The sequence below is a fragment of the Melozone crissalis genome, unplaced genomic scaffold (genome assembly GCF_028551555.1).
Source record: "Melozone crissalis strain CALT ecotype California unplaced genomic scaffold, PUWL_Pcris_2 ptg000006l_1, whole genome shotgun sequence".
Taxonomy (NCBI): Eukaryota; Metazoa; Chordata; class Aves; order Passeriformes; family Passerellidae; genus Melozone; species Melozone crissalis.
The window spans coordinates 54,725,850-54,750,712 of record NW_026535784.1 but is presented as its reverse complement, the minus strand read 5'-3'; the positions used below and the strand labels follow the sequence as shown (position 1 = coordinate 54,750,712).

Genomic DNA, 24,863 nt, shown 5'->3' with positions numbered 1-24,863 from the left:
CCCTCCTGCCAGCCCCAGCCAGGAGCTCCAGGGGTGCCTCTGTGCTCTGTTGGGAGCGTTTGCTGGGAATGTGCCTCATCCCTGGCAGTGTCCCTTTGTCCCTGGGCTGCCAGCCAGAGCTTTGGGCTGCTCAGGCTCAGGGCTGGATTGCTCAGGGCACTGAGAGGGAGCAGCACAGGGAGGGTGACAGAGAGGGGCTGGCAGAGCCCAGCTGGCAGCCTGTGCTGGTGCTGCAGGTGGGCTGGGGGCACTGCAGGGAGTGAATGTCCCCTTCCCTGAGCAGCCCTGCAGATCCCAGGGGCTCCTAGAGCAGGATTTTATTCCTTACTTCCTTTGTGGAAATTCATTCTCCCACTTGTTATGAGCAACTCTATTTTTTCCTGGAGAAAACCACAGGGCAGAGACAGCTTATGGAGAAGCCCATGGCTGTGTTTGGAGCAGGGAGTGCTGAGAGCTGCGTGCCTTGCTGTGCCCCTGCAGCTACAGCCGGGACAAACACACGGCGCCAAGTCCCGTTTCCCAGCACTCCCACCTGGAGAAGCCCTTGCTGGGAGAGAGCGAGCAGGCATTTATTTCCGAGAGCAGACGAGCACTATTTCAGTTTATCCCCCGCCGTTTCCGAGCCCCCGACCCCGCTGTTTCCCCGCTCGGACCGGGCCGCGCCTCGCTGCTGCTGCCGCCTGCCGGCCGCGCTGCGCCACTGCACCTGGAGCGGCGCATGCGCACTGCATCGCGGGGGGCAGTGGGGACACCTGCCGGCCGCAATGCGGTACTGCAGCGGCAGGGTGCGCATACGCACTGACCGCGGAGCTGTATGTGAGGGCAAATCGGAGCATGCGCAGTGCAGAACTGACGCCCTGCATCACGTGGTGTCTAAGGGCAAAAGACCACCCCTCTGATGCGCATGCGCTCTGGCGTTCCGGCGTGCAGTGCTGCCGCTTTGTGGGGAGCGGCCGGTACTGCAGAGCGGCGGGCGGCGGTCCCGCCCGTGTGGGACGGCGGTACCGGGAGCGCCCGGGCCCGGAGCTGCCCTGCCGGGGACCTGCAGTGTCCGGGCTCCGTGGGATGATGGAGCAGCCGAGCGGGTGTGGAGGCCGCAGCCGCGCTGAAGGTGAGCGGGGAGCGAGAAGAGCCCTGTGGGGAGCAGGCGGCGGGGCAGTGACGGGGCGGCGCTGTGAGGGAGCGGCTTGGGGCTGCCGGCAGAGCTTGGGTTTGTTGGGTTTGTTTTATTAATATAAACGAGCTTGGGTTTGTTTTATTGCTATGAACGCGGAAAACAGGGAGTGAGGGGGTACAAAAGCACTGCGGGTGTTCGGGCAGGTGAACCAGGGCTCAGGGCGCGGAGTCGCTTTCCTGAGCTCTGCAAGTTCCTCTTCCCTCTCTCAGGAGCAGTCGTGAGGAGTTTCCCGTTTGGAGCTGGGCTTCAGAAGGAAAAAACCCGAGACTGGTGCTCCTAACAGAACTGTAAGTGTATGAAGCTTGCTGCTGTAAGCAGCCAGTAACTCCCAGGGATACTTTAACTATTAAAACTGGTGACTTTTATTTTGTTTGTGCACTAACCACTTGGCTTTCCCTGCAGGGTTCACTCAATTGGTATTCTGAGGCTCCTGGTGCTTGTGGCTGCAGCGTCTGGTAGGTAGAAAACATCACTGTGTGTCTGACCTGGCTTTGGGTGTGCGTTTCCAGAGGTACTCAGAGTGGGAAAAGGCCAGCAGGGTGGTGGGAAGGGCTTTGTCCCATGTCTGGACAGCATCATGGTAGGGATGTTTTCAAAATATCCCTTGTCTTTGCTTTCCCAGCTCAGTGTTCACTGAATGGGGTGTGGAGTGAGGAGGTCTCTGTTAGGATCGTGGGAGACAGACAAATCAGCTGCAGTAGGCTGAGGACCATCTCCTGTAATTTACAGAACACTTAATCCAATTGTGACCCAAACCTGTGGTGGTGATTCTAAATAAGAGTTGGACTTTTCCTTCTCAGGGTCACTGGGAAGCATGGGACAAGAACTGACCCACAACTTCTTGCAGGCCCTAGCAGGGAGAGGAGCAGCAACCTGTGCTGGAAGAGTGCCCACAAGTACCTGTGAGGTGATGATCTACAGTTTTGAAGTGAATCTGGTGAAGAAAGTGCATTGTTTTGAAGGAACACCTCAGGTGGAATGTGTGAGAAGGATTATTTGACGAGAGAAATCTTGACAGCGAGAAATATGGCTGGTTTGGCTCAAGTTAAAATTGCTGCTTTCTGCAGAGCTGCATCAATTTCCTCAGTTCCAAGGGAGGATTGCCCTGTGTTCTTGGCTTGTCAAGAGCTTTCATTTTGCCCCAGGAGGAGCATTGTGGTTTTGGTGCTGTGTTCAGCTGGAATAGTGCTCTGGTCCCTTTTTAAGGGAGAAGCCAGAGCTTGGATTTCTCTCTCTTTGCTGCTGAAGGAAAGCCCTGAAGGTGCCTGAAAAGGCACAGTGGGTGCTCTGGGAGGCAGGAATGGTTGGGATATCCTGGTTTTGTCTGGGACACTGGGCAGGTGTACCCTGCTCACCTCCTTCATCTCCTTTGGCTGTCCTGCTTGAAATAAAAGTGTTATTCCCCTTGGTCCCTCCATAATTCCAGGGACATTGTTGATCCTGCTGTGGCTGGCTACTGGGCAGAGGAGATGCTGCCTCAAGTGTGCTCCCCAAATCTCTGCCCAGGGCAGTCCAAGCAGTGCTCATGCAGGTGTTTGCCTCGGGCTGTTCTCCTGAGCTCAGCCTTTCCGTACTTGTTGCTGTGTGTGCTTTTCACGGACGGTGACTTTGCCCTGACAATTCTGCGCTCTGCAGTCACAACTTTATTTCACTTCTTTTGTCTTTCCCCCTGCTTTCTTCGTCTTGCCCTTTCCCCGCTGTTTCACTGCTTTCTACATCTTCAAACTTTGAGCTGTGTGCTTTCCTAGCCTCTTAATGAAAGTAAATTAATAAATACGGGAGCAGGAGACTTTTTTGCCAGTGAAGTGGGGGGGCGTGGCTTGCCCTAAGGAGCCAAACCCCCTTTTTTTAAGCATTACTCTGTCAACCTGCTTTGCGAGCCGTAGGGCCTAGGATAAAATCCTCTTGCAAGCTGCGAGTTTAGGCACAAACTGATTTTTAAAAATAAATTTTCTAAGTGCTGATAGTAACCCCATAGAAGCGAAGAACTCCCGCCCACCCGCCCTGGGGCCCCGCCCACCCGCCCTCCTGTGTGAGGGGCGGGGCCTGGCGCCGCTGTCCAATCAGCGTGGCGAGCGGCGCCCTGGCACGGCCAATGGCGAGGCAGGGCGGCAAGCTTGTGCGCCGGTAGCGGAAGGCGCGGGGCCCTTCCGGTGGGGCCGCGGCCCGGCCGGGCTCCGCTGGCGATGGAGCCTCGTAACGCGTCCGTGCTCCCGGCCCGCAGCGCCACCGCCGCTGGGTGTTCGCGGGAGAGGGCCCAGGGTGAGCGCCGGGAGGCTGCGGTGCCACCGTGAGGCTCCGCGGTCTCTGAGCCTGGCCTGGGGGTGGCTGCGTGTCCCTCCCTGCGCGGGTCGGGCAGTGCCCAGGAGTTAATCTGGGTGTTGTCTGTAAAATAACATGTTACATCTGTTCTAGTTCGATTGGTGTACTGAAATTTGGGTGTTCTTGCGTACGTGAGCATGTGAAATAAACCCTCAGAGTGCTCGGGGTACATAGCAGAAAAGGCACAGTAGTCGAAGTTATTTGTGGAGAAACAGGTGTTCTGTTGTAGGTTTGAGGAAGTGCCGAGTCTCGAAGAGTGGCTCAAAGTTTGTACAAGCTTACAAGAACAGGGTGAGACGGGGGCTCCAATAGGCTGAGGATTCTCTCCTTATAAAACCCTTAACCCCACAGTGAGCAGGAAACCCGTGTAAAACCGTTCTGAGTTGTACTTTTTTTTCCTCGAGGTCACTGGGAAGCATGGGACAAGACCTGAATGATAACTTCTTACAAGACTTGAATGATAACTTCTTGCAAGGCCCAGCAGGGAGAGGAGCAGCAAGTTGTGCTGGAAGAGTTTCTGTGAGTACCTGTGACATGATAAATGTAATAGCTTCATACTTAATCTGAAAAACAAAACCTGTTATTTTGAAGGAAAACCTCAGGCGGAACGTTGTGAGAAAGATTATTTGATGAGAAATTTCTTGACAGTGAGAAATATGTTGTTGTTAGGGTTATTTTGTATAACTTCTGCTTGAAATAGAAGTGTTATTCCTCTCCATCCCTTCCATTTTCTGGGGTTATTTTTTATTATGTTATGGCTGGGTAATGGGCAGAGGAAATGCTGTGTCCAGCATGGTTCCACAGCAGATGTGAACAAGGTTTTGCATGAGCTTTAAAAGGGTCACAATTTCTGCTGCCTGGCAAATGTCCTGTGTGCTTTTCTACTTGGGATTTTCAGGGAGAAATGTGACACAAAAGGTTAAATCTGTGCCTGAGCTGAGAGAGGATGGAATGTGCTGGGATGGCTTAGCCTTGAAAAGGGAAGCACTCCTTGGCTTATGCCACATATTTAGCATAATGTTAGAAAAAAGGTATAGTAGCCACTGGTAGCTGTGCCCCGTGACTCCCTCGGTTCCCTCTCTGGCCGGAGCTGTGTGATCTCCTTGGAAAGGAGCTGCAATTCCCTCCTTCTCCAGCCGGGGTCATTCCAGAGCTGTTCCAGCCCGGGAGGGGCTCTCAGTGCGTGCTTTAGATGGTTCTGCCTGTACCGATTTCCCTGTTATGGCCTGGAAAGGTCCTTTTCTAGAACCCCTAGTGACTCAGAAGGTTTTTGGGGTAGTTTTTCCCCGTTTTTTTTATTTTTTCCCGTTTATTTATTTTTTTTCCGCTGCTCTGGTTCACGTCTGTGATCTGTGGTGTTCCCTGCTATTGATCTGTGTGTCTTTTTAGTGCTGTCATGGAGATGGTCCAGACTCTGGTTCTCCTGCAGTGTGCTGGTTTACACGAGACCCCAAAGCGTTTCCTTGAAGCACTTCAAAGGACTTCCAGCTGGTGGGTCAGAAGTTGCTGTTGGCTGCCATCACAAAGACACACAGAGGACATTTTTGGTTTTCCCTGTTGTGTGCCTAGTGAGCCAGCAGGGAGCAGGTGTTCCCTGTGGAGCTGTGGGGTTTTCAGCCTGGCCAGTGCCTCTGTACCAGCAGCAGGGCTGCACCTGGCAGCCAGAGCCAGTGCGTGGCCAGAGGAGCTCGGCAGGCAGACAGGTCCTGACTTCTTTACACAGGTGTGTGTTTACCCTGTCTAGCCCTAACCTCTGCTCTGGTATGCATTAAATATTGCTGGTTTATCCAAGGTGATAAGCACTGCTGTTGACAAAAGCCTTGGGAAATTATGCAATAGTCAGGAACTCCTCCTTTATGTCCCAGAGCAAGTCTCTCAGCCACTGTGCTGATCTTTGGGATGGGCTTGCTGGGACAGGCCAGAGAGGAAGACCCCAGCCTCCCTGGTGTGTCTGAGCACCCTGCAAAGCTTGGGTGTGTAGGCTTCCATGGCAGTTAGAGCAAGTTCTGGCTGTGGTTCTGGGGGCACCAGTGCAGCCATCAAAAGTGTTTAGGTGCCTCCAATAATTAGGTGGAATCTGTTGGTGGAAATTAGAGAGATTAGTAGGATGAGGATTTGTCCTTTCTCTGCTGTTCCACTGATTGGGGCTGTGGGGGGAGGGGAGGGGGGAGAAGGTTTCCACCAGTAAAACCAAGCCCAATTTTGTTTCAAATGGTAGGACAGGCTAAGGCAGGTCTGAAGTTCATTGTAGCTTTTCTTTGTGTTTATTAGCTGTTACTGACAAAAGACCAATTAGTATAATTATTGCTTCCCTCCCTCCCTGAGATCCATCTCCTTAAGTCTTAGCTGTGGTAGCACAGACAAATCATTCCCATTCAGTAATTCCCAAAAATTCCCATTCAGTGCATGACCTGTGGATGGTTTTAAATGCCTAAAAATGGCATGATTTCCTGTGGTGCACGTTCTCCAGGACCAGGCTGCTGGCTGTGACTATGTGGGAAAGCACGTGGACAACAAGGAGAAATGCAGAGCATCTTTTATTTTCTTGTTCTTTGCTGTAAGTCATCCAAATGAAGTATGAGTTAGGAGAGCTGAGTGTATTTCATGGAGTGTATGGTTTGTACAGTTGCAGTGACATAACAGCTGTGAATAACAGCCAGGTACTTGTGCTGTGGGAGGACAGAAAACCTGCATGTCTTTCCTGTCCAGAGGAATTTTGATGAATTTCATTATCCTGGGAAATAGAAGCCTAGTCTAAAAATCATAGAATGGAATTGTGGAATAGGCAGGGTTGGAGAGGACCTTCAAAAGTCACGAGTCTCACACCCCTGCCATGAGCAGGGACACCTTTCTTACAGTGTTCCTGAGTTGTTCTTCCTTCCTGTCCATGATTACAAGAGAGAAATTGCAGTGTTTGAGGCGGGTGTTGTTCATTCCCCCTTCAAATTTGGCTTGCAGGAATGATTAATTGCATCTATTTGCAGCACTAAGTGTGCTGCTGGACTTGGAGCTGAGCTGTGTGCAGGTTTGGGTTGATAAAGGAGATCTTGGTGGCCATAAGGCACATCTTGACTTTCCATGAGAAGTCAGGGGGTTACAGTGGATTTTGGGGTAGCTCAGCAGGATTGAGCTCAATTTTCAAGGACTTTGGAGTGTATGGAAGGTGGGGCCACATTTAGGGTATAAGAGGGCATAAAGAAAACCCCAGATAATTTAGACCTTGAAAGGCATTAGAAAGATGAATGTTGAGAGTCCAGGAGATGACCCAGGGACTGCAGATGGAGCTGGCCAGGAGAGCCTGGATGCTGCAGGAAGCGATGGGGCACTGTAGGATTTCACTGGAGCACAGCAGCCATGGGCACCCCCGGAGCAGAGGGCCTTTCTTTCCCTTGGGGACAGTCGTGTCACCTCACAGCACCTGTGAGCTCCCGTTGGTAAGGCACAGAACAAAGGGAATGCCTTGCCAGGTGCAGTTCACACCTGTGCTGGCAGCCAGAAATGTGCTCCAGGTTCACACGGGAGCACTGGGAGCGGGGCAGGGCCAGAGCAGGGCTCCAGCCAGGAGCCTCTGGGAACTGCTCCAGTGGGATCAGCTCCTCATCCTCTTCCTCTGCCCCTGCCAGGCGTGGGGAACAGGTGTCTGGAGGCTGCTGTACCCCACTGGGAGCCTGGAATGGGACAGCTGGTAGCACAGGGAGGGATGGGGTCACACCCGTGCTGCTGGGACAGTGCACACAAAGCGCTCAGTTCAGAAGTGTTTGCTGAAAGGAGCTGAGCTGCCATGGTGGAGAGCAGGACACAGGGAACCTGGCTGGAATGCACAGGTGTCTGTGGACACTTCCTCATTGTCCTTTCAGACAGTTCCTGGAAGGTTGTGTTTGCGAGGTATTTTGTGAAAGAATTGGTAGCATCCATAGCTAGAGGGTGAGTAATTGTCAGCTGCTGTGGGGTAGTCACACATGGAAAGGGAACCAGGTGGGAGATGAAGCACTGGCACTCCTGAACTGGAAAAAGAAACAGATACCCTGCAGCTCTGAAGTAAACCAGAAGCCTGACCTCAGTCACTGTGTTGATTGTCACCTAGGATGTATTTGTTCCATTCCCCACAATTTAGATAATGTCATATCACAAATGTGGTAAAGAACACATTCAGACTTGTAATAATCTCTTCTAATATACACTGTTATATGTAGCTCACCAAAGCAGAGCAGCACTAATAGAGTGTTTGTGATACTCTATGTAATTAAGTAGAACGACAAAGCAGGAAAGAAAAGGAAAAGGTGTCTTATGGAAATAGTAATTTCCTCCTGAAGTCAGCAGAGAAGTTACAGTGCAGGCCTAGCAGAGACACATGAATAGACACAGTGCTATAAACTGGAGGTCTTTGCTGATGTTGGGGGTCTGCACACCTGGAGGAGGGGCTGGTGGTCAGTGTATAATCGTTTGTTGGGGGGTTTCAGCACTTTCTTGTGTTTCTATAATTTTTATTTGAGCTCTCAGATGAGCTAATGTGCTCAGAGGACTGTGGAATACTCTTTCTTCCCTGTGCATGAAGTCTCTATAACACCCATCTCATAGTGTGTCCAAACACTTGGTAGTTTCTAATCCATCCCTCCACTGTGAGCAGAACAATGCTGTTGAATCAGTTTGCATTTTGGTTGTTGAGGAGAATTCTCATTCTTGCTAGAGGAACTTGATGTAGCTTTTACTTCTCTCGGCTAAATTGTAGTAATGTGGGTTATTGCTCAGACCAATCACTAAAAAAGGGGAAAAAGCAAATTGAGGTCAAGGTGGTCTGTGTCACACTAGTCTGCTGCAGCAGAAAAGGGACAAAGGAAGGGAAGTTCTGGTCTCTGGAGAGATGTCTGCCAATGTCCAGCCTTCTATGTTTTCACTGTTGGATTGAACCCCAGTACCTTCCCAGTTGTAGGTTCTGGTAGAAAGACTGAGCTGACTAATATCTTGACTAAATTGACCTTTTCATGGGGATTTCAATGGCTTAGGAACCTTACCTGTCCATTGTTCTTTCCTGGCTGCTTTTTCTCTGGTTTTTAACTCCTGTAAATATGTAAATTTTTCAGTAGCTGAAGCCAGGAGCTTGGTGCTCGAGGCTGACCCATGGGATGCATTTCCAGCATTTCATTTCCAAGTGAGCTGAGGTGTGAACGATACAGTCCAAGTTTGCACTCAGGAGATGTTCTACAGCCCCTTGCTTGCTCTCCCAGAACAGCTGCCCCTAGAGAACACTCCTGGCTTACAGTGACACTGTGCAAACTTTAGTGTTTGTTCTAATGATAATAATAATAATAATAAGCAACCTGGGAAGGACTGTTTTGGATTTATGGCTGCACGTTGTGTTTTGGCAAAATGAAATGACCGAGGTGCTACTTTCTAACCAATAGCTGTTGCACAGGCCTTGGCTGTTAGCTGCAGAAGTCAAGTACAATATAAGACTTAAACTATTATAAAATAAACCTTATAACTCAGGGTAGGTTTGCTGAGACTGGTGTATGTAAAAGACATTTTCTGGCCTCAGAATGACAGACTGTCTTCCATTGTCCAGAGCCCAGCTGGAAAAACTAACCCTTCCTTTGATTTAACTCCCAGGGATGTTATTTTTCTTTTCAGTTTTTCCCCTCAGAATCTATCCATTAAATGTAGAGCAGTGAGGTTTGCTTTTTATGGAAAATATGTATGAACAATGGATAAAGGATGAAACCTTAGTACAGCAAAAAAGCACAGGACATTCTATAAATAGTAACATTTTCCAAAGTGTGCTGAATGCCTCTGGTTTGAGTGGAGCAAAGCTTTGCACGCTGCAGTGCAAATGCAGAGAGGACTATGTGTCATGGTGAGCACGGACTGAGCTCTGTCCTGCTTCCTGGGGAGGGGATGTGCCTTAGGGAAGTTGCCTATTCTCTGACTGCCTGTGGCCCTTATCTCCAGGAAAAATCCTGCTGTCCCCTTCAACAAAGCTGATCCAGAGAGTGAGGTGATGAAAACTTGGTGTCTTGTAGAGCTGACAGCTTAAACCTTGTAAATGAGGAAAGGACTGGAGTGTAAAGAGAGCTCTGCTACAGTTGCTGGTGATTATTCAAATAGCAAGAGGCAGGACACTGTCCTGGCTGGACAGAGTCCCACCCAGGGTGGGCTCCTGCCCTCCTGGTGGGGCTGGCCTTGGAGCAAACTTGGTTCTTGGGCAGGATCCTGTAGCACAGGGGACAGGGTGAGTGACATGTCAGCCAGTGTTCTGGGGTCCCTTCTGTCAATCCTAGTTCAGTTCATGGCATTCCTCCTTTGTCTTCTGTAAGCTGAAGTTGGGTCTGGAAAGAAATGCAAAACCATTTCATTTCTTTGTTGCCCTCCCTTTACAAAGCTGAGTGCTGTCTTTTCTGTTTGCTGTGGTGATGTCATTGCCTGATTCTCTGGCCAGTGGCTGTTCTGAGCACTGATACTGAGGACATGACAAACGAGCAATATCCCAGGCTTTGGAGTTTAATATGTCAGGAGACACAATCAGGAGCATTGATTCTTTTGTTCTTATGTTTCTCCTCTAAGAGCAAGTTTTTGGTTGTGGAATAATTCTGCATGTTCCTTAGAACAGTCACTTATGCAGAACATGGAAGCTCAGCAAACTTAGGAGGGAAATAATTGCAGCAGGGAGCAAAGATTTTCTGTGGGGTGATATCAGTACTTTACTTAGCAGATAGGAAATGGTAACTGCTCATTAGCCAAGCTAGTCCCACCCTGACTCAATTTCCCTTGGGCTGAGCTAGGAAGAAAGGCACATCTGTGCTTATGTCATGCTCCATGGGCTGCAGTCACACCTGGTTTTGAGGTGGCTGCTGGCACTACCCAGGGGACTTGGGGAACCTCCCTAGGTGTGAATTTGCCTGCTGTTGTGGACTGGGAGTGTTGGGTTGGAATGGTTACCCCTGCAGTTTTCCCCCCAAGAAAATCTGCCTGGAAGACCCATCCTTACAGAAGTAACCCTACTCCAGCAGAAGGAAGGCTTTCTAGAAATCATTTGTACCCTGAACTAATTAAAATGAGGGATCTCCACTGCCAAACCACAACTGCTTTCTAGTGTCTGGAATCTTGCTTTAAACTGATGCAAATACATGTGTTCTACATCTGTTCTGGAGAGTTCAGCCCTGACATTCTTTCATCCCATGCAGTATTTGTGAAATAAAAGGAAAAAAAGAGGATTGGATGTGCTTCATACAGATAGGATATTTAGTTAGCTTGGAGGTGTTTCCACTGCGGTTTCAGTGCTCAGGGACTGCTCCTGATGGCCTGGGTTCAATTGAAGCTGGTGACTACTTGTGACTGACTCTGCTCCCACTTTAGTTATTCCAGGTCTGTTGTGGAAAACAAGGTGGAGGGGGAATGTATTGGCAAACATAAACAGCAGTGCCACTGCAGCCCTTGTTCCTTTCCTTTGGAATGCACTACAGTTGGAATGGGCACAGGACTGTCAGTACTTCCATCAGGTGCCTGCCTGTAAAGGGTTTTCCCCAGGCTCTGCTCCAGGGGGTTTCCACAACCCTTCTGTAGTCCTTGGTAAGTGCTCCTGCTTTGTTTAGCAACAGCAATCACTGGACATGGTAAATAGGCCTTAGGGACAGACTCCTCCGTGTTTGGTGATCAGTAGCAGTGAGATGGTGATTGCACACAAGACAGCTTCTATTCTCTGTGCAGTTGTAACACTTGTGGTTTTTTGTTCAACTGGCAGCATTTGAGGTAAAAATATCGTCTATTCTATGATTCTAGGACTAGTGTTGACAGTGTTGTCAAAATAAGGTGGGTTAAAATAAAATGAATTTTTCCTGAATTTTTCCTTTTGCTGGACAAATGAAATCAGATAGTTCTGTTAATATTATTTGTTGCGTCATTCATTTTTCATCCCAGTGCCTGATTCCCTTTCCTCTGGCTCTGAGCACAGGTGAGAAGCTGGAGGTGTTGCTGGTGGATATTGCCAGAGCCAGAGGGTCTCAGGCTCTGCCCCCTCAGTTAGGTGTGCTTATTCCTTGGCCCTGTGTGCTCCATTCCCTTCTTTTCCATCCAGTGTGTGTGTAAGCCCAGCATCCAGAGCAGGTGGAAGCATAAACCTCAGGGAGCAGCACGTGCTCTTGGGAGCTGAGATCTGCTTGTTCCAGTCAGCAAATGTTTCTGACACGCCGTGCTTAGTGATGGGCTTTTCCCAGGAGGGTTTGTTTTGACATGTCTCAGGCACAGACATTGCTGTCACACCAAAATGTTACAGAGAGAATTTATGGCAGTCGCTGTCTGAGATGGGGACTAAATGGGGGAAGAATAGAAAAACAGGCAGTGAGATGACAAATTGTCTCCCACCTCAGGTCCTAACTATCAGCAGGTTGAATAAATCTCAGCAGAAACAACAGCTTCCCTGCTTTGCAGTGAGCATCCCAAAAGGCTGTGGCTGGGGAGGAGCTGGAGGAGGCAGGAGGTGTGCTCCACCAGGAGTCTGCCCTGCCCTAAGGGCTTCCTTTCTCCCTCTGAGGGCAAGCAGCCTCAGGCTTTGGTGGCGAGCACCTGGGCAAAGTATGACCACCTGCTTTTTTAGAAAAACAGATACTTTGGTCAAATATGAAGAGAAGGTCGTGGGAAACATTTGCCACCCTTTCTCTTTTAATTAAGCAACCCCCAAACCCCAGCCCAGGCTTACCTGAGATCCCAAAGCTGTATTTGTGATGCTATAAAGCCACAAAGTTTCTATTCCCGAGAAGATTTCACAGTAACACTGTGACTGAAAAAAGCAATTAAATGATCTGTCTGGGTCTCAAGTGTCTGGAAACTGTTTCTTGAGCAGCAAGTGCCGAAAAAAAGAGTTTATATCTTGCAAGCGAACTGGCCTCCGTTCTGTGGCCATGCCTGGCTCCTGGTTTGAGATTAGATGTCTCTGCATGTGAGGACTGTGTTGTTAAGGGAGTGCTGTGAGTATTTAGATTTTGTGAGTACTCAGAGTGTTTTTAGATTTTTATCTGGGCAGGTTTTCTCTCTGCTCAGACAGTCACCAACCAGGTACACCTAGGTACTGGTAAAATAGAAATACGAATGCCTCTGGTGCAAACCCCGGCCCTCTGAAAAGCTCTGAGTCTGTGCAAAGTGTTTTATGTGCTGCTGGCTTGAGTAGGTTCTGGTGGGCTACAGCCCCAAGAACTGGACACTTTTCTGGGGTGGAACTGCATCGTAGCACAGCTCTTGAACTGCAGCTTTGCCATCTGTAAAAGTAAGTGGCAAACTTGATTTTAGAGGGATGCTCCTAATGTTGTCAAGCAGAGTCCTCCAAGGAGGCAAAACTGCCAGATCTGCCATTTGTTTCTGCTTTATTGAACTCCACGTTACATCCCCTGTCCTGTCTTTCTTCTTTGCACTCTTACTTGGACATGCCCTCCCCTTAGGGAGTTGAAGTTCTGTGTTGTCCTGGTCTGGTTTGTGCTTATCCTGTTTTTTAGACACTGTTTAACTCTGAGGTGCTGGAGAAGTGTCCATAGTTGACTGGGCTTTGTGTGGGAGGGAGCATTTTGGTGATTTTTTTCCTGCTGCTGCCATAACCCCAGTGAGGTTAGGACCAAAACACGGCAAGCTGCAGAGTGAGTTAATAGCCTGAGCAATGGATTTAGCATGAGCAAATTGCCTTCAGGCATGTGCAGTGTCCTCCCCAGGCTTCAGGAACCAAATCCTGAGGTGCTGCAAGCAGTGTCCCACGAGCTCTCAGTGTCCAGAGACCACAGGGTGTGCCTGGGCGTGGATCCCTCGGGCCTGCTCCAGGGAGAGTGTGCTGCTGTGGAAGGAAGGCTGTGTATTGTTTAAAAGAGCAAGTGCTGTAGGAGGAAATGGTACTGATGTGTCAGAATGGGTTGTGCGTGCAGGACAGGAGACCTATATTTATTAGCTCAAAATGACATTGACTTTATAACAGCTCCTAGAGGTCCTTCCTGAGGCTGGGCTAGACTCTGGAAATGCAGAGATGGAGACCAGGAGTGTCCTGGAGCATACAGAGGAAAATGAGCTATAAAGTTATCAGCCCAGGAATTCACTAGAGGAAAAAGGGAAATTTTGGGACGGAACTCTTTTCCCTGTATGTTTTCAGTGTATATTTGAGCCTTTCTCCAGCATGGGGTGTGCCAGTTTGCAGCAAGCTCTGTTCGGGTATGGTGGTGCCAGCCTGGCTTTGCAAACATCAGAGAGCTGGGCAGGTGAAACAAAACACCGGGGAGAGTCTGAGGGGGCACAGGGAGGGAAGTGGGGAGGGAGGGACTGTGCTAGCACAATGCGAGGGCATAATTCCACATTCTTGGGAGAGTTTTGCTGAAACGTCCACTTTTAAAGAAAATATTTGGGGATCATTATTACAGGAAATAAATTTCATGGTGTTTTTAAGTTGTATCTATAAAAAGCTAGAAAGGATACTGAGTAGACAGTCCTGGTCTGGTGAGCGGGCCCCACAGCTGTGTTGGCTTCACAAATGTTTTGCATGTGCTGTTCTTAAAGAGCAAAGGAGAACAAAAGGGGGAAAAAGCCCAACACAAAAACCTTCAGTCCCCTCATCTTCCAAACCATGAGAATTTTTCCTTTTTTTTGTGTGTGTGCAATAATTGTATCAATTATGGTTTGCGTTTTTTCCGCTAAGTGTTTGAAATAATGAGCGGAGGCTGGAGCTCCGAGAAGCTGCAGTTGGGAGAGTCAGGCATAAAGGGAGCCCAACCATATTTGTGAGATGAAATTGCAATTATGTAAATTGCAGCTACTGGACGTGTAGGCATGGGAGCCCAGGAGAGCGGAACTGGCAAGCTCTCGGTTACAGTGCAGAAGAATTCTCATTCGTGCTGCAAGGCAGGGCCACGCTCGGCAGCTTGCTCGGGAGCGTGAAATCGCCTCACGGACGTGTCTGCCTGCTGCTTCTATTTTGGTGTGCAAGTCAAGTGGCTGGAAGCTTCTCTCTTTAATGATTTCCCCTTGTTTGCTCTAGCAAACAGCTGCACCACGTTGTCTGACACCAGTTAGAGTATTTACTGGCCAGCGCTCTGCAGAGACGAAAAGGGAGGCATTCAGTCTAATCTCCTTGGATGTCTCAGTGTTTGCACTTGGAAGTTTCCTTTTCTGCAGTCTTTGGGCAAGTGCAGAACAAATTAATGTTGCAGTTTGACACAGGCTGCCCTCTGAGCCTGATTACTTCCAGGAGCTCCCAAGGCACGTCTTGAAGAGCTCTTTGCTCTTTGTAGGGTACAGCAAGTAGAAAAAAATATCTTGTAACTCAGAATTGCTTTTAAGCATCCAGCTGAGCAGATCTGAGCAAAGTCATGCATTGAGCTTCTTCAACTTGTTAACCAGGCATTTAGACCAGAAGATGAGCCTCATGAAATACATGAAAACTAAGGTTTGTTAGGTCATTATTGATAACTCGGGGCTGCATTGGGGCAGGAAGGATGTGCAGATCTGACTGGAAGTGAGTTCACAGTGCAGCATGGGGGCCCGAGTGCAGCTTGTGTCAGCTGGAGGTGTGACCCAACCTAGATTCAGGTTCCTGAGAGTCATTGTGAGGGAGTTCCTTCTCATCTGCTCAGGTGGTCGCTGCAGGCACTTCAGACTGCTAGGTGTCCCTGTGCCAGCAATGTATGGTCACAGCTCTGGGTCTGCCAGGAAGTCTGCTGGGCAGTGACCCATGGCAGCCTGTCTGAAGGCTGCAGAAATGTATGGAAATGGACAGGCATTGACAAAACTAACTCAGGGTGCCTTAATGGGCAGCTGTATGTGTAACTTTATGCTGTGCCTGTGTGCCTGTACCTTATTACCCCAAGAGTTCCTGCTATATCAAGCAAAACATAGGCAGATATGCCTCATGCTTCCTTTTTCCTTCTCACAAAACTGCTTTTCAGTTAAGGTATTTTTTCCTGCAGGTCAATCAGTTTTTGCCTGATATTTTAAGGCCTGCAGAAGTCTGGACCTGTGCAGTGCCCAGCCACAGCAGTGGGAGTCTCAGGACACCAGTGACAGGTCCATCATCTGAAGGAGTTGCTAAATTCTTGAATCTGCTCACAGTTGTGAAGGCTGTTTGAATATGAGTGTTGTTTGAATACTGTGTTGGCTCACACAGTACATGTGGGGAGTCAGAAATAGAAGTGAGCTCTCCTGAACACGGAGATGTATGCTTTAACAGTAAAACAATTTGCTTTCTCCATCCAAATCCCCAAGTGCTGTTTTGGAAAAATATGTAGAGCAGCAACTTTTCATTTGTAATCCAGCTTGCATAGCAGACACTGGAGGCTGGGTGCAACAAATCAAGGTGGAAATGGCTGGTGCATACTTCTCGGTCTGGCCATATGCTGCAAGCAATGGTTTTGACAGATGCATTTTTCCCCAGAGATTGCACTAGGTTCATCAGCCTTAGGTTAAATGTGAAGGATCTGAGGTAAAATTCCAGGGCTCTGTCCATTAGCCACTGAGCCTGTGGTGTTTGTGTTAAAACAGCGTGATGGGAAATGTGACCTGGTGCTTGGGAATTGAGCTGGTGCCAGGTGTGCTGCAGCCCTGTGTTCAGTGTCTCATGCCACACACGTCTGATAAGGGAGCTCATGGTGGTGTTGGATACATTCTTGTGCACAAGGGCTCTGCAGGTCGTGGAGAGTGCTGGTTTTTATTTAATAACCGAGGTATGCAGGTGCTAATTGGAACCAGATGTGTGTGAGGCCAAAGCCACAGTTTGTTACACCATGCTGAAGTGATGGCCTTGCCTTTCTGGGACTGGGAGGACGTTTTGGATCAATCTTTATTTATTGCAATATTTAGGCAGCCATGAATTCCAGTGCTTGAACTCTTCATTTCAGTTTTGCCTGAGGAGTTACCATCCTCTCTTTCCTCCCTCCGTTCAAAGCCCCTTTGCTATGGTCACACTTGAGGAAACCTTCCTGGAGGGGCCAAATTGGTATGGGAGCATCAGGAGGTGACTGGGTGACCCAGGTCTCGCTCCTCCGGCAGTTTGTGATGTTGGCATTGTGTCTCTCTGCAGGGCTTTGCCATGCCCAGAGGCTCTGGCACTGCCAACCTATGTGTGGTCTGAGATAGCCCCAGCTTTGGTGCCCTGGTCGTGCCAGCAGCTCAGGCATCTCCATGGATGTGGTGGATTCAGGCACAGGTGTGAGCAGGCTGCTGGTGCACAGGAGGGGCTGCCTCATTAGGGAATTTTTATATATTCACATGTAGATAAAATGTTTTGTCTTGCCTACCTTATTATCCTCTTCAGACAGCAGGAAATGAATTGATGATTGGCATGATGTGATGTACAGGGTCATGGAACAGTGAGGAGAAGACCAGCTGCCACACATTTGGGTTATGCCATGCTCAGTGGTGGATTTCCTGTATTTTGTTTGGATCTGTCAGTGCTATAGGATAAGATGATGATGTTGAATGAACCATTACCTCTGAGCCCAGAACCTCGAGACTTTGGAATTGGTATGAGCCCTGGAACTGTGGTGTGGCTGTGCCAGAGGAGCAGGGGAGGCTGCAGGCTCCGTGATGAGAGTGCTCCCTGATGGCCTGGGAGGCCTTAGGCAGGCTGGCATTTCTGTTTTCCATCAGGTTTGTGGTTTGGTGTGTTTGGCCAGTTCTGTCCCTCCTGGTGCAGTGGGAGAATCAGAGTAATCAGCCTGCAGGTTGGTTATTGACAGGAATTCCAGCTGCAGCCTGAACAGTGTTTTCTCACGTGGGGACTGCCTGGACTGCTCAGATTTTTGGCTTAACAACAGGTTAAGAGGTCTTGTGTACTGTGAGTTTGAATCTCATTAAGAGGTTTTTTTAATCAGTGTTAACCTCCCCAAATCAAGGGTGTTTTGCTTCTCTGGTTTCTGCTCCTCTTTGCTTTTCCTCTGACTTAATAATATTTGTACATTCCAGGGATGTGCTTTTGCTGCTGCCATGTAGCATAATAGTAAGATCTGCTCTAATGCTTGCACAAAATTTTATTGATCCCGTTTCAGTGCTCACTGGGGAGTCTGTTATGGGGCCTGAAATGATTAAAAGTAGCAATGTTGCTTTCCATTGTGGGTCTGACTTTGCCAGTCACCAGAGTTACAGCAGTTACTGTAGTTTGGAACTGAGCCGCTGATAGCGTGCCTCGCCACATCATGGATGTGTGCACAGGACTAGTTTAACATGGTTGTGATTTTACTGTATGGCAATCACTTTGACCAGAACGGAGCATGGAATTGCTGTAACCCAGGTACCCTTTTGTTTGTCCTGTGGTGAAGAAGATCCATTGTATGGAAGCTGTCTTTTCCACAGGCAAAAGGAAGTGTTCTTCATAAGGTGAAATCTTCAGCCTTATTTCTGCGCAATGTGCTCAGTGTGGTTATTGAATGAACTAAAAGATGAACAACGATGTGAGAGCTGGCAATGCAAGTGCTTTTAATTAACTTACATAACCCAATGCCCTCAATGGAGGCATGATTATGTGTCCAGCTTGATGTGAGGTGTGTTTATTCACATTGTCAACAGGAGGGTTAAAAAAAGCTGTGTTAAAGTGGCTGTACCTTGGATTCATATCAAACAACTCTTGTCATCTTTTTCTAGCGTCTGTCTGGTTTACACAGCAAGGTGTACACAGGCTCTTCTGTTCTGAGACCTGCTTTGTTGTGGGAATTTTTAGCAGAGTTGATCTTGCTGCGTGCCTTCGCTGTGTACATACAATTGCTGTCTGAGCAGCGGTGTGATCATGAATTTGTTTATCATACAGGTGACCATTCAGTCTAAATGAAAGAGGGAGTTAGGTTTCAGTATTGGTTTTTTTTTTTATTTTTTTGGCCACTCTAGTATTGTAGTTTGAGCCTATCTTTCTTCTTTCTCTGTGGAAATCGGTGATTTTTTTTTTCCAAGAGCCATCTAGTTTTATTAGAAGCAATTGACTGAAATGGGTCAGAACACAAGTGTATTTTTAAACTTGGCATATCAGTTCCCTTTTACTTCTGCTCTTTAGATTTAGTAGAACAGCATAGGTATAATTTTGCAAACTTTCCTTGTGCCTGGGGGACACCAGAGGAATCTTTGTCCCAGAAGACTACGTGCTGCCAGCCTCGTGCTGATGGTACCCACTCATGTCAGCATTGGCCATCTAGACGGATAGTGGAGCAAGTAAAATTAGAAAACTTCCTGGTGAAAGAGAGACATGGATTCCTTGACATTCCATATAGCAAAGAGATCCTCTGTGCTTCTCTTCCAATGCCATTACCTCTGATAGCCATCAAGAAAATGAGGCAGGGGAAGGCTTAAGTTTTCTTAAAAGCTTGGCTTTGACAAAGGAACATCCAGTGCATCCAACAGCTTTTCTTCAAGCTCCATCTCAGCACGAGGAGCATGGTGCTCTGCTGTGTCCTGTGCCTCTGCACTTTTCCTGCTCATCAGGATGTATGTATAATTGGGCCTCAACTCCAGGGTTATTCAGAAGTGCTACGGAGCTGTTGCTGACAGGCAAAAGACAGGGTCATACAGACAGGCAGGAAAATGTCTTTTAGGAGTATTTTTACAAAGCTTTTTTAGCAGTTTTTCTTTTGTGTTTTTTCTTCAGGATGGCAACTTGCCTTGATGACAGCCGAGGCCTAAGTTCACCTTGTCTCTTTCTGCCCCTCAAAGAGCCAGGTGTAGCACAGCAGCTTACCTGCATCTCCAATGAATTTAGAGAGAAACTGCCCAAGATTACCAAGTGTCCCTGGAAATTGTCAGGGCTCATCCAGCTGATAGATCTGATATGAAAGAGCCAGTGTTGTGTTGGGAAATCACAGGTCCCTCAGATGAATTCTTTTGTGATTGGCCATGTGGATGAGGCTGAGGTTACAGTGACCTGCTGGCACTGTGAGCTGCAGCCAGGACTGCACGAGGGATGATTGCAGACTGGCAGCCCCAGGCGTGCAGATCTGGCAAAGCCTCTGGGTGTGAAGCCCACGTTTGCACACCTTGCCTGGGGTTGGGTGTTGTTGGTGCTGAGGTGTCTGCACTACTTTGCTCTATGTGGTGAGGAAAGCATTTCCATAAATTACAGAGTTCTAGCTCCCACCTCTGCTGGTGGTGTTTCATACTGAGCATAAATTCTCTCATCTTGAACAAAACCAGTAATTAATGACACAAGCTCAGGTCACTGGCTGTGCTGGGATGCCTCCAGCTCCCTTGGCTTTCGTGGTGCAGCCACAGCACATAAATTGCCTTTTATGGCAGGCTTGTCCTGGTTAGTTTTACATGAAAAGGGTAGGACATCTGAAATGATGCCTGGGGGAGCAAAAGCTTATCTCCACCGGGTCCCTGTGTTATTCCCCACGTCCCAGTTACACTCTGCAGCACCATAAAACTTTCCCAGTTTGAAAAGCTGCTCGAGTTGTGCACTCGGAGGCCCCAAATAACAATAATTTTGCTTCTGGCCATCGCTAGATATTGCAAACACGGTGTGCTTACAGTGGGGCTCAGGAAGTCACGCAGGGAACGCATTCTTTGGAATCCTCTTCGTTTTATCGCCGTGGAGCAGCCCACAAAGATTTGTGTTATTGCACCTGAATAAATAGTGCTCTGCACTTCCCCCGAGGAGGTCAGCACGCCTGTGTTCCTGGGCCCCTTCCCTGCTGCTCCTCTCCCGCTGCAGCGCCGGGGCCTGCCGCCTCTGCCACCTGAGCAGGTGGCACCGAGGCCATGGTGTGGGTGCTCCCCCTGAAGGGCCAGCTGCTGGACACCAGCAAGCTTTCCTAGCAGGCAGGAGCAGCACCCATCCGCGTGCTCGCACTTACAGCCACCGCCGTGGTTTTAGCAGCGCGGCTGTGCCAAATTCTCCAAATACTTTAATTTCATTGTAATGCATAATAACAGGTGTACGGTGTAGCTGCCAGTTTCTGCTTGCTGGCTGGGTGAGTAAATTATTTGTTGCAAAATGAGAATGGTATTTAATTGATATTTGAAGATAGCTAGTGCACAAGCTTCAGCTAGGAACAGTTAGAGTTGGGTTGCTGGCATTTCTAGCTGTGGTCACTAGCTAGAGGAAAACACCTTCCTTGAGAGCCATTCTCAGCTGCAGAGAATGGTAAGAAGTGTGTTAGGTCAGAAATATGTTTTCCATATAATTCCTAAGGTTTTGATACAGGTATTTATCTTTTTTTTTTTTTTTAACTGATTTTCCCCTCTTTTTGAGTCAGTGTTGCTGTTTGAAACTGAAGTGAAAAGCACTTCTTGTGTAGTTCCACCATGGCTGCTCTGCAAATACGTTTTTTAATTTAGAAGTCTGAGCAGACACAAAAACCAGATTTCCCTGGTCTTGGCTGTGGAGGCTTTTGGGGCTTACATGGTCTGACTACTGCTGAGCTGAAGTCTGATTTCAGAGCCAAACTTCTTTTTTCTACATTGTTCTCGTGCAGACCAGACATTTGTATTAGGCAGGACATATTGCCAAAATATGGAATTGCACCTCCTGCACACAAATATTATGGAAGGAGTCTCAGAATGACTGCCTTCTGCCAGGTCAGATGCTCGTGTGAGAAGGGAAGGGGAAGATGGGAACCATGTTCTCAGAGCTGCTCCTCACTGCTTGTGGGGTCAGCCCAGCAGAAGAGAGGTGCAAGCACGGTTTTTAGCTCACATTGTGCCTGCAAAATGTATGTACAACTGGAAGCCTTTGCCCAGAAGCTTTGCTGATTTATATTCTTTGAGGATGTGATCCCCTTATCCTGTTACCTGCACAGTTTAAAGTTCTAGGTTCCATGTTTTGAGCTTGAAGACATTGCTAATGCCCTATGCTCTGGAGCAGTGTGAACATCAGCATTTCTGCAGCGAGAAATGCAGCCAGCACAGTTTTCAGCGATTCTTTCTCCAGAAGGAGACTCCAGGATTTCTCTCTTACATGCTCTGCAGTATTGCTGTTTGGAGAAGGATTTGGGGCCTTAATGTTCAGTTTCTGAGGGCTCTTTCAGGTTTCCTGAATACTCCCTTTTACACATGTTTCAGAAGGACTGTGCTGGGGGCTGCAGCCAGAGCTTGCCTCTAAAGGACCTTAAAAAGAGGCTTGTGAAAAGAGCTGTGGTCAGCACTGAGATAAGCAGTGGTTATCTTGATGCTGACCTCAGCACCTGGTTCTTCCAAGTATGGAAGGACCTTCTTTTATCCCGGTGTCCAACCTGCACTGCTCCTGGCACAGGCAGCACCTCCCCTGCTGCAGGTGAGCACACACTGTTAGTGCTGCCAGGATCTCTGAAGAAACACGTGCAGAAAATCCCTGACCCATCTGGAGGTCAGGGCACTCTGACAGAGGGGTTAATCTCCCCGAGTATCCTGCAGGCCTGTCTGGGGACTTTGGACTTGGCTTTGGTATGTCTTTAGCAAAACAAAAGACTTTACATTTAATAGCTGGGGATAAGGCTTTTGTTTACACAATGTAGTATTTCATCAAATATGATATTCTTTAAGTGAAAAAAGCAAAAACTGCAGGTTTGGAAGATGCTTATGCTGGATTCTTGGCTGAGGGGGAGTGAGGCAGCAAATTAATTTCCAGCAAGACAGCTGCTATAGGCTGGAATACAGGGGGTTTGGCCTGCTTGGTCCCATTACTCCCTTAGAAACCTAGAGAGGCCAGGAACTGTTCCTGGGATAGGGCTGTCTCTGTGCTTAGGGAAGGCCTCTCTCTGGAAGTCGAGGTGCCAATGGGACTTGTGTCTCAGCGTGCTCACCTGAATACACAGCTTCTGCTGCTGCCTGCTTTCAGCCTTGATTTACTTTTGAGAGCTTTGAGCCGTGGCATTCGTAGGTGCAGATGGAAGTTTAGAGTTTACCTTCTCGTACTGGCAAGTTTTCAGTTTTGAAACCCTTTCTCTGAAAGAACCACATAAACTGCTGCTGGGGGGAGCAGGTGGTTGGGGGAGCTGGTGGTGGGACCAGACCAATGATTTTTGTTGTGGGAATGACACAAGTTGGTTGTTTAAGAAATTCACAAACTACGCTATGTTTATACAAGGAACAAAGGGGGCTCATATCACGAATAGGAAAAGAGCACAACAAAACACACAAATCCATTGCAGTCCACAGTCTCAAGTGAAATGGAGCTGTTTTGGGGTAATTATCCTGAGGGAGCCTGCAGCCATGCTGCCTGCTGTGGTTAGAGCATCCCCACAGGCGTGGGGCTGGTGCAGGAGCTGTGAGGAGGGCACACAGATGGATGTGAGCTTGGGGAAAGGCTCAGCTTCCATTTCCCTGTCCAGCCACAGGTATCACTTTTCCCCTTGGGCAAATTGCTTAAAGCTGTTAGTGGATCTGTAACACTGGGCTACTTCCAAGCTTAGGAAATTCCCCTTTATGGTTCCCTGTGGGTGTCAGGGAGCAGCAGGAGTCGGGAGCACCTCTGCCAAGGTAGGGAGCTGGAGCTGAGGTGGCAGCAGAGTGGGCACCCAGGGCTGGTGGCAGCAGCTCCAGGCCAGTTGGGCAGCAGGCTGGGCTCTCCAGAGGGGCTGCAGGTGCCTTGATGCCCCAGGCTTTTGGCCCACCAGGGTGGCTGTGGGCTGGCGAGTTGCTGTTTGAATGGCTGTTGGCTTTTTACTGACACTGGTTTGGTCAGAAATCCATATAGAGCTCTGGTTTTAGACTGTCAGCGCTCAGTCTCTCAGGATGTGAGCAGGTTTAACAGCATGAACTAAATAACAAAGAAAACCAATTGCTCCTTGCTGGGGTGCCCAGGAGGGAGCCTCTGAAAGGAGCATGCTGCCAGGGCTGTGCAGGCAGGAGGAGGCAGATGCTGTGGCTGAGCTGGGCCACTGGCACCTGCAGAGAGTGTGCAGGCACTTGGCTGCCTGACTCGGTGTCAGGGAGCTGTGAAACTGGGCAGTGTGCCAGCCTTACCGGGGGAGGCCGTTCTGGGGGGAATGGATGTGGAATTCACCTTTTGATCCAGGCAGCACAAGAGCTGGGGTTCTGTGTGCTGGTTTCTGTTGGCAGTGTGTGCTGGGCAGGCTGCTCCAGAGCTGGGCTCCTCTGGGACACAGGAGATCTGCCAGTGGGGGAAGCTCTGGCCGTTGTTGAGGTGGCCTTGGTCAGTGGCGTGTTTACAGACGCCAGGTGTCTGACAGGAGGGGCACTGTAAACAGTGTAGCCCACGGAGCTGTGGTTGAGGCACACAGGTACTTTCCAAAGGAGCTGCAGTTCCTGGTTGCTCTGGCTTTGTGCAGAAAGCCTGTCTGCAATCCCACAGGCTGTCTGAAGCCCCCGAGGTGGTGCAGAGTGTGTCTGGTGTTGTCATTCCCAGCCGGCAGCAGGGGGAATTTCTGCTTTGCACCTTCCTTTTCGTCTGAGCTCACTGAGAATAAAAGGCAGTACTCTTAACAGAGCTGCTGCTGGGGATCTTTGTTGGCACAGGGGAGGCACTTTTGCCTTCTGAGATACTGAGCTTTCATTTCAACTCATGTGGAAGCCCCTGATAGCACTGAAAGCCTTCCTGTCTTTCCTTGTGAGCTCTGGAGTGCTTTTGCACTGCCAGCAGATGGAAAGGCTGTGACCCACTGGCCTTGGTGGACATGTCCTGAGGGAGCCAGGGCAGAGAAGGAAGGACAGGCCAGGTCCAAGCCACAATGACATGATGTGCTTTGGGAATTGATTTCTAGCTTCAGTGCTGACAAGAGTGAAGCGGTGTTGAAATCCACCCTGTGGGAGATGGTTGGTTTGCAGGTTTGTTTGAGGCTTCTGCCAGTGTTGATTTTATGTCCTGTCTAGGGAAAGCTTGGCAAAATGGAGCACTTTGCAAAAGTAGCAAGGGCAGGTGAACAGAGAATAGGGACAATTGTGTCAGGCTCTCTCCAGGAATCCAAGGCTGTGTGCAGAGTGTCTGCTGTCACTGCAATCCGGTGTGTGTCCTGAGCAGCAGCAGTTTCTTCAGGGTGAAGGTGCCCCACAATCAATATTGCTACAATGACAGCCTGAAAAATTGCTTTGTCTTAAAAATTGCCACACTTGAAGCAAATTATGTGTCTTAAATTGCTTGTCTTAGTTTAGAATTACAAATTATTAAAAATATCCTCCCAATTTTCAAATATTGGCTTTCATTTAATGCTTCTTTTTCTCCCTTCATCTCATGATAAAGACTTATTATTCAGTATTTGCATCCTTAAAAGTCTGCACGTCTGCTGTATGATTTCAGAAATGCTGTAAAATGAGAGTTCTTTATTACTTGTGTCTGTGGGATTCTGCTCTGCTGTCACTAATGGCAACTGTTCAGGGATCCATATTGATCCTATTAATGCCAGTTGAAAATTGGGGTTCCAAGTTTCAATTTTCTTTTTTCTAACCGGAAATAGGGCTAGGAAATTTCTGAAAATTGCTTTTATTTGGCTGGGTG

At 48.6% G+C, this 24,863-nt stretch overlaps 1 long non-coding RNA gene across 2 annotated transcripts; it reads left to right on the top strand.

Annotated features, from left to right (window-relative positions):
* The first annotated feature begins 979 nt into the window (after positions 1–979).
* LOC128950789 (uncharacterized) lies at positions 980–2,977 on the top strand. Of its 2 annotated transcripts, none has more exons than XR_008484395.1 (4): positions 980–1,136; positions 1,387–1,464; positions 1,580–1,636; positions 2,025–2,977. It is a non-coding gene; the product is annotated as an uncharacterized LOC128950789 (long non-coding RNA). The 2 variants fall into 2 exon arrangements; XR_008484394.1 differs by having other exon boundaries at positions 1,978–2,977.
* Positions 2,978–24,863: the final 21,886 nt, after the last annotated feature.